Here is a 26,580-nt window from a genome sequence, read left to right as displayed (position 1 = left end):
TTAATACATCCAATAATTTTATTTAATATAAATGCTATTTCTGTATTTCTTATGCTCGAAATGGCAATCATATGGGCTAAACAATTCCCTGAAGCAATGATTTAAAAACAATTTATTGCTTTCTGCACAGACTTTTCAAAGCTGCAGTGCCTCATATAGTTGGTCACATGAGAAAACACAGGTACCACTGAGTGTGTGTGTGTGTGTGTGTGTGCGTGTGTGTGTGTGTGTGTGTGTGTGTGTGTGATGAGGGATGTATGGTTATTCCTATAGTGGCATTAACACACACTCTAGGTGTTGCTATCATAAACTGACTTCTAGCCTATACATTAAAGCCCACATATCCCAAACATCTTAAATGCTTTGTTTAGATTTTCTTTACTGGTGTGCAACAGGAAGAAAAGCACTGTAGGTGTATGTGATACATCTTAGCAGGACAGGACTTAAAGCTCACAGCCTGCCCTGTACTGACCCTGTCCTTCTCAAGGAAAGCCATTATACACACAACTACTGAACATGCAGGACTGTGTGCAGAATCTTATGTTTGTGTACTTGTCTTCGTGAAAGTGTGGCATATTATATTAATGTTGCTATAAAAACAGACGGGTACTAAGGCATTATGTCGGCTTCTCTTTTTACTGTGGTTGAGGCAGCCCATCACGCAGAGAGTAGCGGAAGCGTATGATGAGCATGTTGAGTGCTGAGTATCTCAGTGGGACGCTAAGCTGTGTTTATGATACAGCATTTCACTAATGATGGAGCTAATGTTAGTGCTAAAACTCTCTCCTGCTTCTTCATTGGCTACAGTATTAGATACTGGAGTGTATGGTAAGCACCTGGTTAATCTACCCTAGGCAAGGGTCTGCTTTTTAAAAAGAGAGAGAGAGAGAGAGAGAGAGAGAGAGAGAGAGAGAGAGAGAGAGAGTGTGAATCTTATGTTTGTGTTCTTGTCTTTGTGAACGTGTGTGGGGGGTGTGAATGTGTGTGTGTGTGTGCGTGCATGTGCACGTGCGTGTGTGTGTGTGTGTGTGTGTGTGTGAGTATTTATTTTTTCACTGTGGGTTGTTGGAGTTGTTTTTGAAGCACAGACTCCACTTGTCAGATTATGCCACATTTCCATTTGACTTTCATAAGCTGTTTACGGCTCACAGATTGCACGGGTAGCTCCTCTCCTGTGCCTGGGCCTTTACATATGTAGCTTCTTTGAAACAACAATGCCGCCCTGCTTAGAGCAATAAAACGAATCCCACTAGGTGCTATTACAATTTCTTCTTCTTTTTTTTTGATGGAATATAGCAATGAATTTAGAATATGTAGAGGTACATAAATGCAAAACTACACCGTGTGTTAGGAGGTAATTCCCAGAGTGCTCCTGATCTACATACGCACCCGCATACACACACACACGCACACACACAAACACACACACCACACACCTTAACAACTTCCACCAGTGTTTTTATGGGCCATGTGTACCACAAAGTCCGTTAATAATGAGACTAAACAATACTTGATCTATGGCAGGAGTGTGTCCGGGTGTGTATGCATGCATGTAAGAGTACCTGCATGTGTTTTTGGGTGTATGTTTTCATTGTGCTACAGGGTGTCCTACAGGGTGCTCTCTATGAGGAGGCCAGTTCAGAGAGAGAGGGATAAAAGGAACGCATGGGAAAATACCCAGTGTGAGTCCTGTTCAAAGACACCACAGCTCTCTTCACTGGATTAACATTTATTGAGCAGCTAAGGCAGCTTTTCTCGCTCCAGGACAAAGATACAAACTTTAATTGCTGTGACTGTTCCACCAAATGATCGCCAGTGCGCCCTCCAAAGCCCAGCTAATAGACACTCCATTACGGATTAGAAAGTCTCTATTACCAAACAAATTAAGCATGCTCTGATCTTAACTCTTAACCTATAGGTCAAGCGGCATTACAGCAAAGTTTAAGCTGTTAGATGTCTGCAAAACGTATTACGCCCTGGCGCTGAGATTGCAGTTTGGTATTGATTTTACGATAGCCTGGTATGATGATTTATGGAGTGCTGGTGTCAGTATAACAAGCTGAAGGACACACAATATCATCTTCAACATCATTAAAATTCAGACGCTTCTCCGACCCAGTGATCAACTGCTCCTCAGCAGCAGAGAATTTCACAGGGGGAAGGATACCTGAAACGTAAACACACACAAAAACCCAAATAGACATTCCACGTACTGGACTATGCCCCCCCCACCCCACCCCATCCCACCCCACACCCCACACACACACACACACACATGTGGATTCACCAAATGAAACACAGAAGTACTGGCCCCCTTTTGATCATGTTGGTTCATATCAGAGCGAGCTTTTCACCTTGTGGTTACTGCAAAGATCACTACATTTCTTTAAAATGTTTATTTTGTTAATGAAGTATTTTATTATTTTTGTATTAAAGCCATGCCACATACTGGATTTATACAGTGTTTGTTTAGCTTGCTGGTTTAGGTGTAAATGGGGGAGCTGTGTAGTGGGTCGCACCACTGAGAGCAGCTGTGAGAGTGGAGGTCTCTAGTGCTGAATGTGTAGTACACTAGAGCCCCCTGTAGGTACTATGAGATACTGCTATAGTAACACATTGTCAGAAAGGTGGGGGGGAAGCACAAATTTTTTATTCATAAACCATTTTTAAAAAAAGGTATAGAAATTACCTACACATGGCGTCCAATATGTTTAACGTGACTACTGCTTTGATGTCACCATCTGCATTTACATTATGTTTTCACAAACGGTCTCTTCACTAGAACCTGCAGTGTGTGTGAGTATACAGTCAAAATGAAGTCTTGTTGTTTGTGTTACTCTAATGTAGAGGGTAGCATTGTGCATCTGAGCTTCAATTTGGTTTGCTTCAATTAATTCATTGAGCTATTTTTCATGATTAGAGACTGTTCTTTGTATTCGCTATTAACAGCAAAACCTATCCAGCATGCCATTCTAAGGTAGCAATGCTGGTGTTTAACATCAGAGACACCTCACAGCGGGAAGGAACGGTCCCTGTTCCTTTAATGTGTCTTTAATGTGAGATGGTATGCAAATGAATAGCATGATGACTGAACACCTCTCTCTAATGACTTAACTAGCTATTAATTTACTGTCATGTCATCATTATTAATCACATTAGTGCAGACGCACCATCTCTTCCAAGGATAAAATGAGGTAGAACATAGTCGTGTCAAAGTGGGAATGGAAGAGTGGTTTCAGAAAACAGAGTGATCGAGAAGAATGTCGTTTTAATAATATTTCGCCATTGTCATCCAACACACACTCACTATGTGAGCAGGGTTGGGAGGGATACATTAAAAACGTATTCTGTTACAGTTACAAATGACTGTATAATAAATGTGATCAGTAAAGTAATCCAAGTATCACAATATGAAAGTAATGTAATCAGATTATTTTTGGATTAGGACTTCAAGGTCACATATGTAAATGAAGTCAAGAGAAAAGCAGTGTTATCTGAAATACTATTTAGAGTTTATTTTAGAGCTTAAAATCATGTTTAGTGTTTGGATTTGTTTTAATAAAATAAAAGAATATAAAATTTTTAAAAAGAGCACTGTCTCTGATGCGGGTAACATAACATCACAAAAGCATTTCAGAGAACAATTTGTGTTCATTTCTACCAAATTAACTTTGGTACAGATTACAGTTACCATTATTTTGGATCCTGATTACGTAACATGTATTCCGTTACTCCCCAAGCCTGTGTATGAGGTTATTCAAAGCAAATCTCTACTTTTGGTTGTCTCTCTCTCTCTCTCTCTCTCTCTCTCTCTCTCTCTCTCTCTCTCTCTCTCTCTCTCTTGCTGTCTGCTGGAATTTTCAAGATCCATCTTCAGGCCATCAGCAGGGTCAGAGCAGCAGGGTAGGTTGTGAGGTCGGCATGCTGAGGTCCATCATCCTCCTTCATCTTAGAGAAAAGAGGGGAGATGTGTGACTTGGCACAGCCCGTTCGACAGCTTGAGTCTCTGGGAGCAGAGCAAAGAGGCTGCCAAACCATGGCTAAGAGAGAGAGAAAGAGAGAGAGAGAGAGAGAGAGAGAGAGAGAGAGAAGAGAGAGAGCGAGAATAGTGGATGGTAAGGGTCTCTTACCTGCAGCTGGTCACCATCATGATCTGTAATTATGTACACTTACCTACTCCTGTTTCTGAAGCTTTCGCTATAACACACATTCATGCACGCATACCCAGCACATATAGTTCTATGTCTTTGCACTTGGATGCACTTCTAAGCACATTCTTTTAGTATGTAACTATTTAAAATGTAGCACACTCCCCAAACAAAACAAAACAAAATTGTTGTGTATGCAGTGTGAGATTTGGGTCTTACGTTCTGCCTTCACTCTGAATAAAAACAGATCTGTCAGCTTTCCATTCGTAAATAATTGGCCTCATTTATTCATGAATAAAACCTTTTTGTATTGACAATTGTTGTTCTTTTTCTGATGAATTATCAAATCCCTTTATACAATAACCATTTTTCCTTACAGCAGTCTATCTCTCCATGAGCTGTGTGAATTATGACTCCAGCATATGAGGGCATTGATAAAATAGCCTAGTATGAGTGTGACTTAAAAGCAAATGCTAAAATACAGTGAAATAATCATATAAATTATGCATAAGCTCTTCAGATGGAGCAAAATGTTTACCCCCATGAATTATTCATTGTTTATGTGGGTCATTACCATATTTCCTTTTTAGAATGCCTGGGAAACTTTTAGAGACTAGGATAAAGGGCTTGATGGTATTTGGCAAGTGTGGCAACATCTCTTTTTTTTCTCTCATTGTGTCAAAAATGTAAAGATTTCTTTGAAAACGGTTCCAAAAGCGAACATAACACACCCATGCAACTGGTTCTGAGGTAATGCAATCCTGAAAATACAGTTCCCATAGCTGACTATGGCTGATTGCGATGTGTCATATTCGCTCATTAGACATAATACCAACCATGTGGTATGAATATGAGATCAGATGTGTGATTGGTGATTCTGCCCCATTTTTCCCCCAGCCGTCCCTCAATCGGAGTCTAATCGGAGTCCATCAGCTCCCCTGCCTTAACTCGGAGACCGCTGACAGTCTGCCTGCTCTCTGATAAATGATCCTAGCTGAAGCCAGATTTAATATGAGAGGCTCAAGTGCCAATTATGGGAGGCTGAGCTGGTTAATAAGCAGATGTAGTTAAATATCTGAGCTTGCCGCCATTTGTCAGAGAAAGACTGCGCTGCCCTGAGAGACAAGCTTCTGTGTAACATGTAAAACCAGCATCTTTCCTTTCGTAATCACCGTTTATTAGGGAGCTGACATCATGATTAAAATAACTCCAAACCATTCACACACATCACATCAGAGACTGGCTGATGGTAAATGAGTAAGACTGAGTTTGGGTTTGGCCCATTAGACAGATGGATGTTATTCTGTAAGAGCAGGTGGAGAGGAGAGCGGCGAGGTAAAGCTGATTTTAGACTTTACAAATTCCTGGATGATGTGGGAGAGTTAGCAAAGGGTATAATTTAGCTATTTACTAGATGTTAGGACGGACTGAGCTCATTAAGTCTCTGATCATTTGCACATTGCAGCTAATGTGAGGGGTTTTTAGTCGCTGGAAGAAGTTACACTCTTTGAGATAACGGGAATCTTTATTTATTTATTTATTTATTTATTTATTTATTTATTTATTTTTTAATAACTGAAGGCTCTTGCAGCTTTTCTAGTCTCAGCTTAATAAACGCTCAGCATGTTCATGTGGAGTGTGTGTGTGTGTGTGTGTGTGTGAGTGTGTGTGTGTGTGTGTGTGTGTGTGTGTGTGTGTGTGTGTGTGTGTGTTTTCAAGTATTAGGCTTGTTAGTGGAAGTGTGAGCGCCCTCGTTCTTCATGCAGTGCATCCATGCAGCCATGAAGTGCCTAATATGCCATGATTCTCTGTTACTATATTTAAATAAACCTTTAAAGTCATTTCTTTTATTGTATGTGACCTATTTACCATAAGAAAAGACCAATGAGAACTCTCTGGCTATATCAGTATAATAAAAATGTAATAACTATTTAGTAATCATTACAAATCTTTGTCACTCGAGATCTTATTTATTTTCTGAACGTACCATCAATATGTCCGTCCTCCCAAATAATTTCCAAAAACTTAATAAAAAATAGAGATGTTCATACAATACCAGAACTATGCATACTATTTATGTTTTAAGCCTTTACTTGGTTAACATCAGTTAACTCGATATATAGGCTATGAATTTTTGATGCACAGATTAACAATCACATGCAAAAAAATGTGTGTGTGTGTGTGTGTGTGTGCGTGTGTGTGTGTGTGTGTGTGCATGGTATCAGAGAAAAAATGGGGGTTGGGAGCATCTGGTGGCAGAAATAAAGCTTTTTCATGCTCATGTTGGGAGGATCATTAGCATAATATCAGTTTCTGTAAGGTGAAAACAGAATAATAATTGGTTTGGCCTTTTCTCTGTGTGTGTTGTAAAACAGTTAGGCATTAATTTGAGGATAACTGTGCAATTATTTTGAAATGCTACCAATCGTCAGGCTGGTGGGGAGTAAAGGAGAAGAGAGGGGGAAAGGAGAGGCGAGGTCACATAGGAGAGAAGGAAATGAGAAAGGCAGTGTGAGGCAGAGTAGTGCAGAAAAGTTAAACATGCCATCTCATTAGTTAACGGCCTTATTTGAAGTGGACCCGTGCTTGTCCTCGGCTTGATTACTGACCAATTAGGATCACACCTCATGCTTATCTGGTAATAATTTTCCGAGAGAGGAGGGAGAGGGGGCAAGACTGAACTCGATATGCACAGAGATGAAACAAAATAGAACAGGGAGAAAAAAAAGAGCAATTATTTTACTATATTTAAAGGAAAATGGTATTTTACATTTCAATAAATGAGGCAATAAAGTGGCATTGCTATCTTTGTGCTCATTTTATCCAGTTTTAATGCTGATAAAGCTGTATTTCCTGTAATGTACAATTGTGCCATTGTTTTGTTGTTGTATTTTTCGACATTCAGACATATTTTCAGTTTATATGAAATAACGCAAAGTTTAAAGTTCGGGATTCCGTTTGCCTTTTGTTAAGATTCCACTCTTACAAAATCAAACAAAAATAAATTCACAAATAAATCACCTTCAGTTCAAATTCATACAAAATGATTATGAGATCAAGTCAGTTCTGTTTTTTTTTTTGTTTGTTTTTTTTTTGTTTTGTTTTTTTTTACCCCCAAAGGATATACTTGCTTTTTATGTGTTTTACAGTACACACATTCCTGCTGATCATTACTTTTGTAATCAGTTATGTCTCATGTGTTCTCATGTTATGGAATTCTTTTGCATCCCCCAAATACATGTGTACTAAGATTGGTACGTAAATTTTTTTGCCTTGAAAGTTAGTGCCTTGTGTTGCCTAGAAATGTTGTATATATTATAATTACAGCCATTTAGATATCATTTCCTAAAGATCATTTATTATTAACTTGAGGGTCTTTGTGATTTGTTTGTATCACTATACATACCGCAATTTTTCCACAGAGATCCGTATTCCTCATAGAATCAGGAAGCAGACACACTCATAGTCGTGTAGAGAGCCATATGAGAGTTAATGATGTCATCATTTATTACCCTTTACATCCTGCTGTTTTCCTCCCAATGAAACACAATAGTCACTTAACAGCGACACCGTCTCTCTGTCTCACGATCACTTGCGTTCACACATAACACATAATGTTCACACAAATACAGACAGGAAGAGGAAAATAAAGGGAGTTATTTGAGTGTTGTTCAGACTGCCCGTTTCCTGACTGTGTGAGAGAGGGCTGCTGACAACAGAGGAAACACTTGTTTTTGTACACAGCCAAGTCCTCTCACTGAAGGACTCTGGGATCATCATATTCTCATACATCCTCTACCATCCTCATCCGTCAACGAAGGTTCTCAAGGTCTGCAGATTACAGACGCAATTTCAAATTCCAATATTGATACTATGTGTCTATTGTGTGTTCGTTTTATTGTGGCTCCCAATTCCCTCAATTCTCAAGAAAAAAAAAAATTCATGTAGGGAAATCTGTTCATAGATGTAACGGACTGTTGAATAACATTTCTACTAAAATAGCTTGAGATGGCAAATACTCTAAGAGAAAAAGGACCTTCCAATGGTTCTTTGAAGAGTTAAGCACTGAATTGTAAGGTTTTACATAAAACATTTAACCTTTTGAGGGACAAACAACAATCCCTTATGGGTTTTAGATTTGGATTTAACCTATTTTTCTAAGAGCGCACTATTACAGTAAGGATTGCAGTGTGAGGATACAGCGATACAGAGACATCATTCCATCGCAACCATACACACATGTTTCAGTATCGCCAATATGTGTGCTTTATTAGAGTTTATGCACTATATTTCTTTATTAAAGGCAAGCGCATTTGTATTAGATTTTATATTAGACAGTGTTAGTATCTGTAGGACAAATATGTTTTATGTTGTGTGCAGTAAAACATTTTTTTAAACACAATTCGCTCATACATTTTTATTTTTAATTAGTTTTGATCATTATTTTTTATTTTACATTTATTACATGCATTTTATAATTCTGTATTCAACTTGAACCCATTTCTTAAGGCTAACTAAAAATGTTAATGTAGGCTGTTCAAGACTTTTTGAAAATATAGACTATGCATGTATATTATTCTTAATAATGGCAGTGTGGGAAAACTACAGGAGCAGTCAGAGAAATAAAAAGGTCAAGATTCTCATGATCATTTAACATCAATAGATGAATGTGTTGTCTCTGTTTGTAATACTTGCTGAATCTTTTCTTCCTTTCAACCTCCCTCCTCTCATAAGGGACTCTCTTCCTTCCTCTAGCTGATACTCTTGGTAATCAATGCGAGCTTTCCTCAGTAGTGGAGATCAATGTGTCAGGGTTTCTGCTCTGCGCGTGTGGTGGCATGGAGGAGTCTGAGGCTCTCAGCATGTGTATGTGTGTGTGTGTGTGTGTGTGTGTGTGTGTGTGTGTGTGTGCTTCAGGCTTAAGCTATATGTTGAATGTGCACTTGTGTTGTTTGCAGTGTGTATTTGTGGTGTATCAGAGCCTGCACTTGCCTGTGGATTACCCATAATCCTGCTTTGATCTACGTGTTTGATCAGCCAATTGTTCCGGAGGCAGTGTGATCAGCAGAAGCACTGGAATTTACAGCTCATGTGGATGGGATGATCCTTTTACCTCTCACAAATTATGCTGTTAGTAGTGTTTTGTGCTCTGTCAGTGTTAGTGTCTGATGTGCTCTGTATGATATAACTGCTTTCTTATTATACAGTACGGTTTATTATTATTATTATTATTATTATTATTATTATTATTATTAGTGTTGTTGTTGTTCTTGTACTTGTTCTTATTATTATTAGTAGTAGTAGTAGTAGTTGTTGTTCTTGTTCTTGTTCCTCTTATTATTATTATTAGTAGTAGTAGTAGTAGTAGTCGTAGTAGTAGTAGTAGTAATCATTCAGTGTCATCAAATAGTCTTTTCTTTCTAAAATATATGGTTTTCACATAGAAATAATTGTTTTATATTAATATATTTGTCATGTTCAGGTAATGGGACAATTTTACAAAAGACAGCTCTTTTCCAAATCATGATTATGTCATATGATCTTATATTCACTATTAATGATTACAAACCTTTTCAAAAGGTATGGAAATGTGAACTGTATTAACTCACTTAGCTGGTGCCCAAAACTGTGAAAATCCCTGTGAGGGATTGTGTGTTTGTCTAGTTGCAATAAAGGAGGTGGTAAGACATTGCTTCACCATAAAATGTCATATGTGAAGTTAAACAAGCATTTCAGTAAACTATATACATATGCCCTTCAGCATCACCATCACTAAAACATTCAACAGGATGCAGCCACATAGTGTGACATTGCTGTAAATTTGATTGTCTGGGTCAGTGGACCTCTTATACTGAAGGTGAAATGTCAAAAATTGATTCCTATTGTGGCCGCAATTTGTATCGACTTGGCTTGAACCTTTTATATGATTGCCACATAACCTCTTGCCCTTCTTTGGCCAATGGGATATAATCGTTACATCATAAAACTCTACAAGGTCTCATCTTTGTTTCAGATGAATTCCTCTTTCTTTCTCTGCGAAACATATCCCATTTTTGGGTTCAGATTAAGTGCTGTATGTGTTTCTGCAGGCTGGTAGATATATGGCAGACTCTCACTCTGCTCAAGGTTAGAGTTTTACTCTGTTTAATGACTCTCTCTGTGAACCCAAGGTTAGAGAGGAACGTGCTCTACTGCTCGCGAGAGCACCTTTTCAAAGCTCTAGATTCAAGCTAAGAATTATGTGTCTTTAGGGACCACTAGTACAATGTATTTACATACATAAACAATATGTCTTGAATTTCTCTGAATGCTTCATTGTTCTCTATACCTGGAGGAGGAGCATGCTTCCTGTTCTTAAGTATGCCACTGGCCCACTTATAACTTAAATGACTAGTTTAGTTAACCTCTCTGCTCAAGTACAACATATCATTATGGCAGCAACAGAACGCTGCATAATTCTATTGGCATTAACATCCGTCATCCTGCCTCTCCAGTTATAAATACAACTGCCAGCAGAAGTCTACACACACTCACTTCACAAGCTGCACATACTCATTTCACTGTGTAAGTGTGAGTCAGGTTGCAGAGGTGAGGCACTCTGATAGTCCAGCAGATGAAATATTTGCTGACTTCCTTCACCTAAGGGACTGCTGTTCTGATGGAGCCACTTATATGTGGCCCCATTAGTCTCGGGGGATTGTCCCTAGCCCACTTTCACATGATCCATGCCAATTAAGCAGCCGAATTATGTATAATAGTGGGAGTGACTCACGTTTGCCAGAGCAGGAACGCATAGGGCTGCATGACAGAAGGAGACTGTTGAATAATTAGAGTGAATTTTCAAAGCCCTGGAAACTCAATCATATTCTGCCATATGCTAACTATTTTTAACCTAATATCTCTCTCTCTCTCTCTCTCTCTCTCTCTCTCTTTCTCTCTCTCTGTTCTGCTTAAAGGAAATTCAGGAGAAATAACATAGGAGTAGGAAAATCCAGGTGTCTCTGCAGTTCTTGCAGAGATTAGGATTAAAATCTCATGATCTAAACCACTTGAGATCACTTGAGATCCTAAAAACATGTTTACAACCCATTTTGATATGATACTTTTGTAATGTATTTAACATGGTAAACAGCTAGAACTTTGAAAACATATTTCACTGTCATAAAAATGTCATTAGAATTAATTAGATGGCATTTCATTAATTATCCTTGCGTTTCATAGATGGCACCATGTGTAATCGCTGCCATTTTTGAGCACCAAATAAGGGGCTGACTGCATCAATGTTGTTGTGTCCGTGCTTCATTAAGAGGATTCATTTTCATTTATACTGATAATCAACTGCCTTAATACACTTCGGTACATACAATAATCTTCAACATACGGCAGGATAGCCAATCCTCCCTGTCATGCTGTCTCGTAGTAGTGTTAGCTAGCTTGCTGTGTTATAGGACAACTGGGATGTTAATCTCGCTATTGCTAATGGGAATCTGAGGCTGCAGTGGGCACATGTTCACAGAAACTGGACAGCTGAAGATTTGAAAAACATTGCATCAAATCATTAAACTGTCCAGTTGCAGTAAGCCTGTGGCCACTGTAGCCTCAGATTCCTGTAATTGGCTGACAGGAATGATAATCTATGTAGTCTTCTGCTGTAGGATAGTATCCTATCCGCTTCAAAGTTTGATGTGTTGTATATTCTGAGCTGCTTTTCTACTCATCAGGGTTGTAAAGCGTGGTTATTTGAGTTACCCTAGCTTCCCTGTCAGCTTGCATCAGTCTGGCCATTCTCCTCTGACCTCTCTTATCGATAAGGGGTTTCTGCCTACAGAACTGCCACTCACTCGATGAAACTCTATAGACTAACCAACTGTTGTGAGTGAAAAACCCAGGAGATCAGCAGTTCTTGAAATACTCTAACCAGCCTGTCTGGCACCAACAACGATGTCACAGTTAAAGACACTGAAATCACATTTTTTCTCCACTCTGATGTTTGATGTGAACATCATGAAGTTCATGACCTGTATCTACAGCATATGGTTTTATGCATTGCACTGCTGACATATAATTGGCTGATTGACTGTATAATTGCATTAATAAGCAGGTGTACCTTTTAAAGTGGCCATGAGTGTATCTGGAAAAGAGATTTTCTTCCAGTTAAAGTGGAATCAACAGTTCCTACATTTTCCCACAATTTATCAATTTTAGCAATGTACATATTAAAATCCATCCATCCATCCATCTTCTATACCGCTTATCCCTTTTAGGGTCACGGGGAACCTGGAGCCTATCCCAAGGAGCATCAGACAAGGTAGGGTACACCCTGGACAGGGTGCCAATCCATTGCAGGGAACAATCACATGCACATTCACACACCCATTCATACACTACAGACACTTTAGACATGCCAAACAGCCTACCATGCATGTCTTTGGACTGGGGGAGGAAACCGGAGTACCCGGAGGAAACCCCCGCAGCACGAGGAGAACATGCAAACTCTGCACACACAGGGCCACGGTGGTCTGAGGCGAACGTTCTAACCACTAAGCCACCGTGCGCCCTCTCTTCTAAAATAAGGTCAGTAATTTCAGCTATTTGTCACCTTATGTTGGTATTGTGCATAGAAGCAAGAAATGCAGTCCCAAATATGGCGGCTGCAACGTAACTGCTACACTAGCATAGTGAAATATTGCAGTTAGAGAAAGGAGAGTTATTTTTCTTGGTAAAGAAACGCATAACATCACATGTCTATAAACATAAATACTGTATTAGATACTGTACTGATAAACACCAAATTAATCTTCTTTACTAGGCTACAGCTGATTGAACCAACTGTGTGTAAAATAGTTTGGTGAGGCCAAAGTAGAGGGAAGAAAAGAGATTGAGAGAGTGAGAGAGAGAGAGAGAGAGAGTCCCCAGGCCCCAGTTCTTTCTGATCAGCCTCTTGTCAGCTCTCTCGCTGCCCTCCACCATCTACACTTTAATAATTCATGCTGTTCTGATGCTGGGTGTTTATTTTTAGTGATGAGAAGATTGATGAGCCATTCATATCACTTTTAACCACCAGCTAATTAGCTAATTAGCAGGTCTAAATGAATCCGCACAGTAGATAACACAGCAGTAACTGCAGTAACACTGTGGATCTGCCATGGTACACACAGCAGCTTTTTACCAGGAGAAGAAACACACACCTTTCACCTTTTAGTGGACATGTAATATTTTTATTTTAGCCAACAGCAGAGTGATTAAAATGATAAGCTCTATGGCAGACAAGCACTGTTTGATGTTTTATACTGCTATATAAATTCTATATAAAATGACATTGTTTTAAATGATCACTGTGGTATGATTTAATATATGATATTTCGAGCTGCTTACAATTGACATGACACTATACAGTCAAATGATGTATAACAGTACAGCAGCATTTATTTCACTCTTATCCTTCAACCGTCCATCAAACCAATGTAACCAATGTAAAAAAGACATTTTATCACTTATGTTTATTCTCAGAATAGATCACTGTTCTCAGAATGATTTGAAAATAAAATATCTAAATCTGCTGATTTGCATTGTCTCTGGTGTGTCTATGAGCTTTGCACATTTTGATTTTGGCTTTTTCTTCCATTCCTCAATACAGATTTCCTCCAACTCTGCCAAATTAGATGGAGAATGTTGGTAGACAGCAATTTTCAGGTAATGCCACAGATTTGGGCTTTGCCTGGAACAGTTTCTCTGCAACAATTCGTTCATATTTGGCTCACCATTTTGCCTGTAATGGCAACAAGCTTTCCTGTTCCTCCTGCTGAAGAGCAACCCTATAGCATGATCTGACCACCTGATCACAGGCATGGTGTTTCCTCAGTGTTGGGCTGTATTCAGCTTTAGCCCAAGTGGCTGAATTTGAGTCTGGTCAGACCACAAAATCTTTTTCCAAAAGCTCTCAGATTTTCTAACATGGCCTTTCTCAGTAGAGGCCAGCACTGTGAAGAACTGATGATACTATTGAGGTCTGCACAGGTTCTCCTACCTCAGCCAGTGAGCTCTGAGGTATGACACTGAACTCCTTCAGTATCATAGCTAGACTCTTAGACAGTTCTCTGACAACTGTTCTTCTTACGTGAACAATCAGTTAGGCCTGATCTTATTAGTGTCTGTGTTGTCCCATATTTTATTTTTTCCACTTTTTTTTTTTATCAATTTGACAGTACTCCCAAGAAGGTTCAAAGGTTTGCAGATGTTTTTATACCGTCCTCAGTCTTTTTTTCCACTAATAACTTCATCTCGAAGCTTTACTGGCACTTCTTTGGTCTTTATGACAGCATGACCAATCTGATCTCCTGTTTTATCTGTGAGACATCCTAAAGCCTGAAATATTTCTTGTGCAAGCATACAGTACAACTGGACACAGGAAACAACTGGATTAACATAGGCTTACTATATTGAGTGTGAGCTCTCAAAAATGAAATACTACTCCTATTTTAGATTGCTCAAAAAAAAAAGAGGGGTGAATACTTTTAGACTCTTGTTCTTTATAATACTTTATGTAATTATAATTCTGTGGTGAAGAGTTACTTTAAAATGTGCAGAAAGATATATTTATATGTATATCTATTATAAAATCTACACTGTACATATATGGCATGTATATATTCTAATCATACTGTACTCTGTAATTATACTGGTATACAGGACCATTATATCCCTTGTGTGTAATTACACATTCTCTTTGGCAATGCATCTTGCCTCAGATTGCTGACAGAATGAGTGAGAACAGATGAGTGAACTCCAGTGTCCTCTCCTGCCCTGAACATCATTGAAGAGAGCATTTATCATTGTTCTGTCTCCGGCTCCCTTTCCCTACCTGACCCATTCTGTCCTGCTAAATGATTCAAAAACTCTTAAATTCCCATCAAACCTCTGTCATTGGCTGACTTTGACCTGCTGCTCTGTGAGCTAAAAGGATGCATGTCCTTGTAACAAAATTTGTATTGTGCCATGTTCTAATTACTGGTTTGCCATTGACATAACACCCTTGCTTTCTCCCTTCCTGCCTCTCATCAAGAGCACTGATATTGCTAGCCTTGCCCACATCATTTTTGCCTTCTCCCTGTACACTGATTACCTGTAGAGGTTGTAGTAATGAGAATGTCAGCCCACTGTGAATTCTAATTTAGCACAAGCCGGTCTACGCCAGGTATTTGGACCATTCTACATGTGCCGCAGCTCGCCATGGCAGCTCTGCTGATTATGACTGAATTACCAGTTTTCTCCTCACTCATGCTGTTTGCACCACTTTGACACCAACATTAGAAGGCAAAATCCCACGTGGCTTCTACAACCTAAAACTTAATAATCCTTTTAATTAATGTTCAGTGCCTGCACCCAGCACAAAATGTGAAGGATTACTACCTAAATGAGTAGCATCAATTAGCTTGATTATTAGGCTACACTTTAAGTGCGGAACAGAGTACCGCAAAGAAAGCACTGTGGTGCGCCATAAAAATCAGTTATTAGAGTTGTTAGGCGAGGTTTCAGAAATGTGTTTCTGCGTGTACACCAGCGGTAGCTGTGAAATGTGCAGTCCCTCCGGGGTGAGCCGCTCCAGCTGGTCCTGCTCGATCCTGGTGCCGTGTGCAATATGATCACTCCATCAGCGCTCGCTCATATCAGCATTCATCAGGCTGCTTTATCAATACGCACACCCTTCACAATTAGACAACCTAGAGGGGGAACAAAACCGTGAGCCAAGGAATAAATGCCAGACGTGCACTTTAATCACTGACGCTGTTAATCAATGAAATTTCTTCATAACTTTTAATTAAAGTTTTATTAGAGGAAACGTGTTAGGATGTTCGTTTGCTGCTGGTTCTCCATTAATGGTGAAGGGAGAGGTTTGGGAATGGCGGTGGCAGATGCTGCTGTTCGGTCATGCTCATCATGTCTGTAATTGCATTTTCTCACCTACAGAGGGTGGTGAGGAACCCTGTTAAAGGCAAGTCTTTGCCTAGCAATTATTGTCAAGCAAATTACTAGGTAGGCAATATATAAGCTGTCAGGCGAGGTTAGCAAGAAAAAGTGTAAGGAAATGGACCATTCAGCCATTCATCATGGCTTTAGTCAGTGGGACCAAATTGAAAAAAAAATGTCATTCTATCTGCTGGAATTAGAGGATGTTACAGTTTATCAGAGCTGGCTGAAGATGAGGAGGAAACTGCATCAAGAATACTTCTATCTCTCCTCTCAATACCAGTCTATCAGTGATCAATTTACACCTAAATGCAATATTCTACAGCATGGTCTGCTGAAATTATATGCAATTATATACACAGTACATGGCCACTTACAGTATAAACACAGTTGAGGAATCCCTCTATAGTTGCCTGGTGTATCAATGGAAATAGTTTTTACTCACATGAGAGCCGTATTCTGCCATCTGCTTGATTCTCTGCGTTCCCTACACATGCACACTTAATCACAGCGCAAGACCTAAAAAACACTCCCATCAGAACACATGCATTCTCACACACTGCTTTCTGTCAGGTTGCCAAACAGAAACAGGAAAGAAAATTCAGTCTGAATGTTTCAATTTTCTAAAGACTAATGGTGAAACCTAAATCATAGTTATAAAGTGGCCTTTGTACTGAGCAGGAATTTAAGTGATGGGAAAACTATCATTCACACAATCACACATAACCTATGATTAGACAAGAACTTTCTTTTCAGTTATATGGGTTTAGTTCTATGACCTGATCAAGTATAATATCTCACCATTCTTTGGAACATAGCTAACAGGCTAATTATGGTGAAAAGAAATGCTAAAAATTATGTATGCAATAAGCCTATTTGCCCAGAATTTGTAATCATTTAATCATACTCTAGTAAATTTGATAATAGCACTATAGTAAATCCATAGTACATCATAGTACAGTTTCTAAACGTTAACTTAAGCTTTACCCAGCTTAGTCTGAGCAGCTAACCATGCTCGCAAAGCACAGGCCCAGCTGGACAAACTAGTAAACCATCTTTACCAGCTGGTAAAAAGTTATTTAAAGTTATTTTTTTAAGTAGCTTCCTAATTATTTGTCTAAACTGATCAGTAAAAGTTTGTCATTTTGAAATGTAATTATTTCATTAGTATTAGTAGATTAGTAGCAGTAATTAAGTAATTGTTTCCATCTACCAGCTTCACCATCTCAGGCTGTTGTCAGTTTTTTCAATAAGGTCACCTATACATTAGTGTTAAACAATGAACTGTAATGAATTGTCAAATATTAAGCATTAAAGTGTGTCATGATGTGATTTAACCTTGCTAATTCATTCAGAGTAAAAGGCAGCAGGTCCCGTACTGCAGTAGGCCTACACTGGCCTTACTAATGTAAGCCTATGTGTCCTCTCAGCTCTAGGCTCGACCCAAACTCACACAGAAACACACGGCTATAAATAATTGCTTTAATTCTTCTGATAACCCGGTTTGTTATTCACACACTGCCTCGCCAGAATTCCATTGTATTATGTTTTGTTTTTTGTTTTTTTGTTACGACTCCATTTTTTTTTTTTGTCGTTTAATGGCGGCTTATATCGTGCTGCTGCTGAAATGGCGCTCAGGGGAGCAGAGCGTGGCACAGCTGAATTAAGCAGCCTCCGTTCATTTAGGATTCACCGTAACTTACAGCTCTCCCTGCCAACATGAAACACGGCTAACACTGCCCAGTCAATCTCAGCACCCCTTTTATTGTTAGATAATTGCATCCCTGATTTCTTCCACCGTTGTTTCTGAAAATTGAGTCGTGTTGTTACAGTATTCACAAAATGAATCCATATACTATTAAATAGACTAGTATCATAATAGTAACCACCTCTGGTACAGTGAAATCTCTACTAAAATCTCCATCCAAAAACATAAAATCATGTACTAAATAGTATGCCAGAATAATACACAACCTATTGAAATCTCTAGCTACAACCAACACTGTTATTGGCCTAAAATACTCAATAGTGTGCTTTAAAATAGTACACCACAGTAGGTGGTTAAATATGCAGTAACACAGTGCTGTAAATGTGGATGGATGCAGAGAGAGGGAAAGGATGGAGGGGATGATTTCCAGGAGCAGAGGCAGCTTCCCGCTGCCATCAATTAAGGTGTGATTCAGGCCAGCACGCCCATATTTCCACGTCTAATAAATTATGCTGCATATCAGAAATGGTACAGCGGATACCTATTTAAAAAGAAACGGGATTGTGCTGAGGCGGGTCGTAAATATGAAATATGAAAGGCAACAAATTGAGACGGTCAATAAAGTGTGAGATTTGTTAGAGGGCTAAATGCTGCGAGGAGAAAGGTGAAGCTCGCTATCAGGAATTATGATGATAGAAATGGACTTTGATTGGTGTTTAATTTTTGTGCTTTACCACAGGCAGGAATTGGTTTGGAAATCAGCAGACAGCTTCTATTTACTGTAGCCTGTGACTAATAATGGGGCTACAGCAATTCTGCAAAATGCACACATTACTTCTAATTTCTTTTTCTTTTCTTTTTTTTGGTAAATCACCATTTTCCTACATTGTGATTGCATTCATTTATTTCATATTATTGCCTAAACACTCCCTCCTGGTTTTAATTTAAAACAGGAAAAAATGTCTTCTCATCATTTTCAATTTTTTTAGCCATGACAAATGGTGATATTACAGTGCGTGTCTGTGGAAGGCGTCTTGTTATTCAGAATGATCTCCGAATCACCTCATTAATTTGCTACAGTTCCTTAGTTTGCAGCATTATTGCTGTGCTTGGAGTTTTCCTTTAAGCCTTCTTTGTTTGAATCCTGTAATATCTGTGTGTCTTTCTGCGTTTTGACCTCCCAACGCTTTCTGACCCCCCACATTCTTAATTGCTCGTTATATAAATCTGTCCTGAAAGCCTGGAATAAACTCGTTTATTGGCCACTCACCTGAGCTCATGAAAGGCCTGCATGCTGACATTGACACAAACCAGACAAGGCACATTTGTTTGGAATTAGTACGGCCATTTCTCGGTGCACATGAATGGATGCAAGTGACCCAGAGAACAGGTAGTTGATCACAGAGTGAGTGATTTGTCTGCTGGTGGTTGATGGCAAGGCTTTTAGCAGGTGAAACCTACCGCCGTGAACAACAAAGCGTCGCCGGTTGTTCTCACGCACAGGGGTCATGAGAGGTCACCAACGTCGCAGGTCCTGACACCATGACAGATTAAGGGTATGGAGCTGAGTTGGAGTAGAGAACCTAGAGTCTGTATTACTTTCTGCGTTAGTTTTCACTCATGCTCATACGGGGCTGGGTAAGGTCAGTGGTGTGTGTGTGTGTGTGTGTGTGTGTGACAGACTCGTAAAACTCCATGATGGATTCAGACTGATCTACACCAGATTGGTTCCAAGTGTGGACTGAGTGGGGCAAGATCAAGCAGGTTTCACTAGCAATGGCATTCATTTTACTCAGACATGTTCCAATAAGACATGGCTGCACCTTACACTTAGTTCTTTGGTATGGTTGAATATATTGTATGTGTACCTGTGTGTGTGCTACTGTGCATCATGGAAATCATTTATCCTGAATACTTACTGCTATATTTTTCATGATATTTTTCAAGTCTTTTTACTGATACAAGATTTGGAAAAAACATCCGGCAAATTTTGTTTCTTTAGTTGTTTAAGCCATATCCGTTTAACTGATTTCCTTTCCAGTTGTATCACTACAGATATTTCAACATATTTACCTGTAAGATGTTTCATGTGCATGCTGCTTCCCTGGCTCTGTGCCCTCGGGGTCAGCCTTTTAGAGGGCCTACGTTCCTCATAATTTGTTTATGAGCCTGTCAAGGTTGCCACTCACTTCATTTCAGGATAATAGCACTTAGATGAGCAATAGCTAAATGACTTAGGCTAGGTCATTCTGATCAGATTCATTAATGCTTTATAGGGGTCTCCATATTCACTTGATTGTTTTAAATCACAGGATCAAATAGGCCTGCTCTCCAAATTGATTTCCATTAATATCTCCTGTGAAACGTGTTGGATTTTAGAATACAGGATTTTTTTTGCTACTCTTAATTTTTTTTGTGAGTTCTTGTGTGTTTAAGGGTGCACCATTTCAGCTTTGCCCATTTTCAAAGTACTGATATGAGAGCTCCAGCTGATACAATACAAGCATGCTCTAGTAACCGAGCTGACTCTCTGCAAGCTTCTGTTCAGGAAAATGTTAGTCCTGTGTGTTCAAGTGCAGGAGCTGTATTATGTCAGTCAGTATAATTTTATATACACTATATATATATATATATATATATATATATATATATATATATATATATATATATATATATATATATATAAGCACTTTTTTTGTAATTGTAGCCTGCTCTATTTAATACATTAGTTTAAACTATTGACTGCAGGTAATTTAAACTGTATAGGTCCTTTACTGCAGTAGGGCTACACTGGCCTTACTCTGCATCCTCACCGTTAGACCCAACACAAGCTCACACAGAATTCATAGACTATAAATAGTTTTCATTCTTGCATACATCAGGGGATGGAATAGGAAAATATGTCAAATCTGATCTGATAACGGTTCTGCATTTGAGGCCAGTGTTGGGTGCAATACCAATACTCAGTATCAGCTTGGTACACATCCGCTCAGAGAGACCAGTCTTTTGCAGAGTTATGCAGAGCAGCCTGGCTCCATTCAGCTGGCTCATATCCGGGGAGAGAAAATTAATGTGTATTAATGGAGCCTATAAAACCGACTAATTGAGCATTCCGGAACTCGCTGAGTTGGGCATCTGCTACTGACATCCTAAAGCTCCCGGCCTGCAGCACAGTTTCTCTCCATCTCTCCCTCTCTCTCTCTCTCCCCTCTCTCTCTCTCTCTCTCTCTCTCTCTCTCTCTCTCTCTCTCTCTCTCTTATGCCCCCTTCTCCTTTCACTACTCTCCTTTGACATGTGATCAGGCTAATAAAATCAGGACAGCCTAGCAGGGACATTACTATGGCAGCCACATTAATGACACCTGATCTTTCAAACGAGCCCCTAGTACCCATAAACAGGTAATCTCCTCACTCTGAGGTTGATTCTGCTGCTTTTTAAGAAGCAAGGAAAACTGCTGGAGTTTAGAAAGTATGGCAATATAGGCATCGTATGTGACGTATTCTGTTTAAATCTTGCTATATGTTTGAGCGACTTCAAAATACAGAGATAGACAGACCAACATCCTGCACACTACCATGTGCAGTGCTGCTTTAGTAAACATTCCTATTACACATCCTGGCTGTCTCTTTCATCTCCCCAGATGTCTTTGAAAACATGTCTGAATGTGTGTGATGGGGGTTATGTGGGTATACACGTGTATGTGTGTGCACGTCTGTCTGCGTGTACATGCGCATGTCAACTGTTGATGTGTTCATGTGCCCTGAAGTGAAGAACAGAAAGGTCAGACATCTTCCATTATGGAAGCATTTTAATCAGCTCGCACCCACGGAGATTAAACAGCTATAAGCATGACTATGAGAGTGTAAATCCAGCTGACCTTGGAGACAAGAGAGGAAGCGCACATCTGTAAACCAATCATCGCTCTGCTACCCCCGTCATCTATGCTCTTGCACCCGTACACTACTGCCTCCAGGCTTTCAGACACACTTATGAAGACTGCCACAAAACTGCCATTCTTGATGCTGAGGAGAAATGCAGAAAAACTGAGAAAAAGAGGTAGACAGCAGCTTTTATTTTCATGAGAACCAAGTCATATGCTGGTGTTTGCTTTGAACCTTGCAACCCATTTGATTCAATTTGCACCTAATAGAAAAAAATTATAGAAGGCATTTTATTATTTTATTTTATTTTTTAGCAAATTATACCACTTGGTTCTATACATATACACACATGCTTGCCAGGTGACATTTCAACCCTGTTTGGATTGTTTTCTCTCTATATATACTCTATGAGTTGAAATTTAATGGATGTATCATATAGATTGGCTTGATGATTCACTTTGTGATGTGGCTATTATTATGCCTGAGTATTTCCAGTTTGCAGTTAAAGACGTTTTATAGCTCCTGAGGGGCTGGTTTATGTCGATATGTGAGAATAGTCTCCTTCTGCACTCCCCACCCCCAGACATAGAGGTGTGAAGACTCATTTAGAGAATGACTGAAGTGTCTGCCGGCAATAACCCACTTTACTCAGGCAGATTGCATTGATGTATAATTGTTTTGCATTAAGGAAATACATAAACACATTAATGTACAGGCAGTAGAAGTTTTTGCAGGTGCGCTGCATACTGCTGTATTTGCTCCATATTGGGGATAATGTCTGTTGCAGGCAAATGAAGATGTAAGCATTCCACAGCTCACTTCTTTTTGCAGTGAAATGTATGTGGAGTGCATCCAAGCACAATCTGTGAATATGACCTTTTGGCCCCATTTCATTATTTTGTCGTAAACATACATCAGTAGGACGTATGTTCACTGCTGTAGGCTACTGGCAGTATGGTGTAGTTTTACTGCTTTGCCACTCTTCCTGGGACTGGACTTACCAAATGCTGGATAACTGCCGAAACATAACAAAATGCTAAGTCAGCATTCATTTAAAGAACATAAAGCAGCCATAGCACATATGTATTTTATAATAGTATTTTGATTCCAAACATCACTTTTAGCAACATGCAGATAGAAAAGAATATTGCTGAATATCAAATTACTTGATCATTAATAGATAGGCCAGTAAAATCCATTATGAGGTTCACAAACCAATAATTTGCATATATGTAAATAAATAAATAAATAAATCTGCCATAGAATGCAGAGATTTTTATCTCAAGAAACTTCTGAATGCACAATTCTGTTTTTTAAATAGTTAACTCCTCTTGGATGGCTGATGGCTGATATATATATTAGCCCTCCACTAATATTGGCACCCTTGGTAAATATGAGCATCTCTGCTTGCCTATTGGACATCTCGGTCTGGATGAGGGAACACCACCTTAAGCTCAACCTGGCAAAATCTGTGCTTCTCGTCATCCCAGCCTGTCCCTCAATCAACCACAACCTCACTGTACAGCTCAGCTCAACCACACTCAAGCCAACCAGGATGGCCAGGAACCTTGTGGTGATTCTCGATGACAGCTTGACCTTTACAAACCACATCTCAACAACTGCACGGTCCTGTAGGTTCATCCTGTACAACATCAAGAAAATCAGACCCTACCTCACAGAACAGGTTACACAGATACTAGTCCAGGCTCTTGTTATCTCAAAACTGGTCTACTGCAACTCACTACTCTCAGGCGTCCCGGCCGGCTCCATCAAACCCCTTCAGATGATTCAGAATGTTGCAGCGCGCCTCATCTTCAACTAGCCCAGGAGAACCCATGTCACACCCCTCTTCATCTCCCTCCACTGGCTTCCTGTAGCCGCCCGCATCAAATTCAAGGCCTTGATGCTCACCTACAAGACCTTGTCTGGATCAGCACCCTCCTACCTCAACTCTCTCCTGAAGGCTTACATTCCCTCATGCAATCTGCGATCGATTAGCAACCGACGCTTAGTAGTTCCTACTCAGCGTGGCTCAAGGTCCCTTTCAAGAACCTTAAAATTAACTGTTCCTCGGTGGTGGAATGAATTTCCAACCTCACTCCGGACCGCAGAATCTCTCACCATCTTCAAAAAACAGCTAAAGACCCACCATTTCCGTGAACACCTAACCAACTCATAAAAAAAAAAAAAATGTAAAAATTAAAAAAAAAACACCTCTACTCTACGCACTTTGCTTCTTCTGGAACTCAATTAGTGGATCTTGTATGGTAGCACTAATTGTATTGTTCTCTGCGTGATATATCGCTTTGCTTGTATTTTCTCATTTGTAAGTCACTTTGGTTAAAAGTGTCTGCTAAATGAATAAATGTAAATGTAAATGCAATATCGTCTCAACACACTGTGAAGAGGATGGTTCGAGTGGCCAAAAAAATCTCCAAGGATCACAGCTGGAGAATTGCAGAAGTTAGTTGTGTTTTGGGGTCAGAAAGTCTCCAAAACTACAATCTGAAGTAACCTACATCACAACAAGTTGTTTGGAAGAGTTTCCAGAAAAAAGCCTCTACTCTCATCCAAAAACAAACTCAAGCGTCTTCAGTTTGCCTGACACTACTTGAATTTCAAATGGGATCGGGTTCTATGGTCAAAATAGAGCTTTTTGGCAATGAACACCAGAGTTGGTTTTGGCGCACACAGAGAGGTAGCCATATGGAAAATTACCTCATGCCCACGGTTAAATATGGTGGTGGCTCTTTAATGTTTTGGGGCTATTTTTCTGCCAGAGGACCTGGACATTTTTTTAGGATACATGCCATCATATATTCTATCAGATATAAACAAATATTAAATGAAAACCTGACTGCCTCTGCCTGAAAGCTTAAAATGGGCCATGGTTGGATCTTCCAGCAGGACAATGATCCAAAACATACATCAAAATCAACACAAAAATGGTTTACTGACCACAAATTCAAGGTCCTGTCTTGGCCATCCCAGTCCCCTGACTTGAAACCCATAGAAAACCTGTGGGGTGAACTGAAGAGGAGAGTCCACCAGCATGGACCTCGAAATTTGAAGGATCTGGAGAGATTCTGTATGGAGGAATGGTCTCAGATCCCTTGCCCTGTATCCTCCAACCTCATCAGGCATTATAGGAGAAGACTCAGAGCTGTTATCTTGGCAAAGGGAGGTAGCACAAAGTATTGACTAAAAGGGTGCCAATAATTGTTGCACACCTATATTTAACAAAGATTTTTTTTGCTAAACCTGTGTTTTGTTTGCAATTGTTTGATATCCATGAAAGCAGAGAATTTTGGTTAATTGTTTTTAAATTTGGTTAATCAATTTTTATAGCCTTCTTTGCCAATATTAGTGGAGGACACTGTGTGATATATATATATATATATATATATATATATATATATATATATATATATATATATATATATATATATATATATATATATTCAATACATGGGTCATTTATTCCATTTAACTTATTATTTAAAACTGATTCAGGACACATTAAGTGTCATGTACAAATGAACAAAGAATTATGTGGCATTTGGAGACAAAACAGAACCTGAGTGCTAAGCAAGCTGACAAATGCAAGGTGGCTTACTAGCAATTAACTAGCTAATTTATCCAGTGTTAGTGATATTTAGATATTTTCAGCATGGCACAAAGACATGGGGGCTTTTCTGATTTACATTTTTGGCATTTGGTAGGTGCCCTCATCCAGAGTGGTTTATCTCTTTTTTTAACTTAGCAGTTGAGGGTTAAGGGCTTTTCTTGAGAGCCCAGCAGTGGTATCTTGGCAGTGCTGGGATTTGAACTCACGGCCTTCCAAGTAGCAGTCCAATGTCTTAACAACTGATCTACCACTGCCCTATTTCCATGTATATTTATGGAGCTTTATTTTTTACTTCCTAGAACATTTTTAACAGTTTATTGGGCACTATCATTATCATTATAATACTACATAGATCATTTATCATACACAGTCAGTAGAGTTGGGCACATACACATATAGTACTCTTTTACAGAGGCCTGTTTTAGTGAAAAGTGGGAATTAACATAATTCTGCTCATCTCAGCATTTCTCAAGTCTCTCTTAGAGAGAGCACACATCAGGGTTTTTATAGATCAGTCCAGAAAATCAGTGCTGTGAATACTAATGACTTTTAAATATCTGAATGCCCACAAAGCAGCAACACACAACTATTAAGTCTCTACAAGTAAAAAGCCGGGGATCAGAGCCTGTTGGGTTTCATAAAAGCTGCCCTTATACATCCTGATGAAACCCAGCTGCCTATTTCAAAATCTCATCTTATCTATTACAAAACGTTAGGGCAACAGAGGAATAAATTGTTTGTTTATGTATAAATGCAATCATATAAAATGCAACATATTATGGATGTCAAATAACTTTACAACTGCTTTCAATTTGTACTTACTTATAAACTTAAGCATTTAAATGCATTAAAATATTAATGAGCATTCAAATATTTATGAGCCTATCATTTTATACTGCCACAGACAGAGTGACTGGACCCTTACTCAGTGTATTTGTATTGCATACACCACAGAAAGTGAAAATTGGGTTACTTTCTGAAACAACAAAAATCATAAGGAGGAAATATTGATAATCGACCTAATGATGATGATGATCCAGGACCCACCAAAATATCCCTGTCTTTAATCAGTAATATTCATCAAGTCCCTTACATCACATAACTGAATCCCAAGTAGTATTAACTATAGATGCATCTTACTACACAGTATTAGGTAATAGTGTTGCAGAAGAGATATAGTGCACCATTTTCACAATAGAATGGCATTTCACAATAGAAAGTAAATGATTGAAAAGGTGATGTTTGGA

This window comes from Ictalurus punctatus, chromosome 6 (assembly GCF_001660625.3).
Source record: "Ictalurus punctatus breed USDA103 chromosome 6, Coco_2.0, whole genome shotgun sequence".
Lineage (NCBI taxonomy): Eukaryota > Metazoa > Chordata > Actinopteri > Siluriformes > Ictaluridae > Ictalurus > Ictalurus punctatus.
Note: the sequence above shows the minus strand (reverse complement) of the source record.